Source organism: Vicugna pacos, chromosome X (assembly GCF_048564905.1).
Source record: "Vicugna pacos chromosome X, VicPac4, whole genome shotgun sequence".
Classification (NCBI taxonomy): Eukaryota; Metazoa; Chordata; class Mammalia; order Artiodactyla; family Camelidae; genus Vicugna; species Vicugna pacos.
The window spans coordinates 63395153-63398648 of NC_133023.1; the positions used below are offsets into that span (position 1 = coordinate 63395153).

A 3496-nucleotide genomic window follows, 5' to 3' on the forward strand; every position below is an offset into this window, starting at 1 on the left:
ATTGTCAGTATAAGTTTGGGAACATCAGGCATCTATTTTAAGAACTCAGGAGTCTTGCTCCCCAGGTCATTCCTGGCCCTGGGGACTGGTCACTCAGCACCCCTTATCAGCACCCAGTGGATGGCTCCTCATCCTGAATCTCAATGAGGCTCAGAGCAACTCTGCAGAGTGTCTTTGCTGGGCAACAGACACAGAGGCCTGCTGCGCAGTGAGTTTGCACAGACCTGAACTCCATCTCTCCACAGCTCTGTTGTGGCATCTCGGGATGCCACAGATGGAGTCAGCACAGTGCTGGGCTGCCGCCATATGATTTTGGGGATGCAGGCTGCTGGCACTGCTGCTGCTGCTGCCGGCCTGGTGGTGCATCTGAGATCACCTTCGAACTGCCAGGCAATGCTTAGCAGTGCTTCTACTAGGACATTACACAGATCACCAAATGCATCCTTCAGTTCAGGTAATTATTGGTGGTCACTGATGTAGACAGTCGATCAGAAGATCTTGATGGCAGTGTGTTGTACAAAAGGATAAAGAAACAGCTTCCAAAAATGGGTCATACAGATTTTTCTTCAGCAATGAATATTCTGCTTTCATCCATAAAACCATGTATTTTGATTTTCAAGTTGGAAAAGACCCACCTTTGTTTCCTAGTGAGAACCGAGTCAGTGCTCTTACCCAGATGGAATCTGCCCCTGTTTGAATTCAGGAAGATCTTGTAGCCTATCACTGACTATCAGACTCTGTTCCGTTTGAGAGAAAGAACCTCAAGGCCTAAGCCAGCCAAGGATCTCAATACAAGAGTGACCTATTGGTCAGTGCAAGCCCTCATTTTTCTGGTGGCTAGCATAGGGCAGGTATTTCTTGTGAAAAGCTTTTTCTCAGATAAAAGAACCACCACAACTCATGATGGATCATAACTATGTTTTGAGAGTTGAGACACTGTACTATTGCTGCCCTCTAATTAATTTTAGGTATGGAAGAACTTAATATTGGCAACATTCTTTAAAACCCAGTTCATATACTTATTGAGGGGGATGTACAATGCATATGTCCAAACTTTGGAAAGAACACCCTTTTTATTTGTACAGGTTGAAAAACTTTGTAACTTATTTGGGGCTATTCATAAATTCAAAACCAATGATCTACTCTTTTCTTGGTTGTATATATCTACTCTTCGCACACTAAACTTTGGTATTTTGCTTCTGTTTAGCCATTTAAAAGTACTTTTCGTATAGGTTGTGGATATTTTTAAAACCTTAGATTTAATGTCTACATGTGGTGTGAAGGAAGAAAATTGCCTTTTAATTGCATATTGAAAATAAAATTTTGATTTTAGAGGAATAAAAGTGATTAAACTATATCCCAAACCTTATTCTGCACTGTTCAATTTTATGGAGAAAAATCAATCATAGAAACATCATTTAATATTGATATAATTTTAAACTGATACATAATGGTTTAACTTGCTTCTCACTAGCTTAGAAAATGTCAGATTTTTGTTTGCTAGGTTTTATTCTATGATATATAATCATATTTTTTAATTCATAAAGACATCCTTACCAAAAAATAGTACATTTCAATAACATAATACAATTTATAGAAGACTTAAAATCAGACTGTTATAACAGGTAAAATATTTGAAGAATAAAATTTAATTAATTTTTAACTATTTTATTGAGTAATAGTCATTTTACGATGTTGTGTCAAATTCTAGTGTAGAGAACAATTTTTCAGCTTTATATGAACATATATATATTCATAGTCACATTTTTTTGCTATGAGCTACCACAAGATCTTGTTTATATTTCCCTCTGCTATACAGTATAATCTTGTTTATCTATTCTGCATTTTAAACTCCCAGTCTGTCCCTTCCCACCCTCCATCCCCTGGCAACCACAAGTTTGTATTCTATATCTATGAGTCTGTTTCTGTTTTGTTTTGTTTTGTTTTGTTTTGTTTTGTTTTTAGATTCCTCATATGAGCAATCTCATACGGTATTTTTCTTTCTCTTTCTGGCTTACTTCACTAAGAATGACATTCTCCAGGAACATCCATGTTCCTGCAAATGGCGTTGTGTTGTCAGTTTTTATGACTGAATAGTATTCCATTGTATAAATATACCACTTCTTTACTCAGTCATCTCTTCATGGACATTTAAGCTGTTTCCATGTCTTGGATATTGTAAATAGTGCGGCTATGAATATTGCAGTGCAGGTGTCATTTTGAAGTAGGGTTCCTTCTAGATATAAGCCCTGGAGTGGAATTCCTGGGTCATATGGTAAGGCTATTCCTAGTCCTTTGAGGAATCTCCATACTGTTTCCCACAATGGCTTTCCGTGCTTCCCTCTCCCACTCTTAATGATTTAAATGTCTTCTTTTACAATTCTGTGTTTATTCTTTTTGTAATTCATGGCAGTTATTTCTTTTCCAGTTATGAGTTTCTCATTTTTGTAGCATCCTGCTCCTTTTCTATTTAGAGTAGACCTTTGAATATTTCTTTTAGCATGGGTTAAGTCTTGCTAAACTCTTTTAGATTTTGCTTATCTGTGAAGTTCTTTATCTATCCTCCTATTTTAAAGGATAGACTTGCCGGATAGAGTATCCTAGGCTGCATCTTTTTTTTTCATTAAGAACTTTGAATATATCTTGACACTCTCTTCTGGCCTGTAGTGTTTGTGTGGAGAAACCAGCTGAGAGCCTTAGGGGGGTTCCCTTGTAACTAATTCTTTGTTTTTCTATTGCTGCCTTTAGGATTATTTCTTTATCCTTGACTCTGGCCATCTTGATTATAATATGTCTCTGTGTGGGTCTGTTTGGGTTCTTCCTCTTTCAGAACCTCTGGGCCTCCTGTACTTGGATTTCTGATTCCTTTAGGTTAGGGAAGTTTTCAATCATGATTTCTTCAAATACCTTTTCAATAATTGTGTTCTTTCTTCCCCTTCTGGAACCCCTCTTATGCATAGACTGGTGCACTTTATATTTTTCCATAGGTCCCTTATATTGTTTTAATTGTTTTTTTTTCTCTCTCAGCTGTTCTGATTGGGTGCTTTCTGTTGTCCTGTCTAACAGGTCACTTATTCATTCTTCTGCATTATCTAGCCTGCTTTGTATAGCATTTAGGTCAGCTCTCATCTCAGCAAATGAGTTTACTAATTCTACTTGGTTCTTCTTTATAGCTTCTAATTAATTATTTTTTTCATGGTTTATTTTATTTTATTTTTTTAACTTTTTTATTGATTTATAATCATTTTACAATACTGTGTCAAATTCCAGTGTTCAGCACAATTTTTCAGTCATTCATGGACATATACACACTCATGGTCACATTTTTTTCTCTGTGAGTTATCATAACATTTTGTGTATATTTCCCTGTGCTATACAGTGTAAACTTGTTTACCTTTTTTACAATTTTGAAATCCCAGTCTATCCCTTCCCACCCTCCACCCCTCTGGCAACCACAAGTCTGTATTCTCTGTCTGTGAGTCTATTTCTGTCCTGT

The 3496-nt window shown here is 36.7% G+C and overlaps 1 pseudogene; it reads left to right on the top strand.

Moving 5' to 3' along the window:
- The first annotated feature begins 265 nt into the window (after positions 1-265).
- Positions 266-914, top strand: LOC102530143 (transmembrane emp24 domain-containing protein 7 pseudogene; annotated as a pseudogene).
- Positions 915-3496: the final 2582 nt, after the last annotated feature.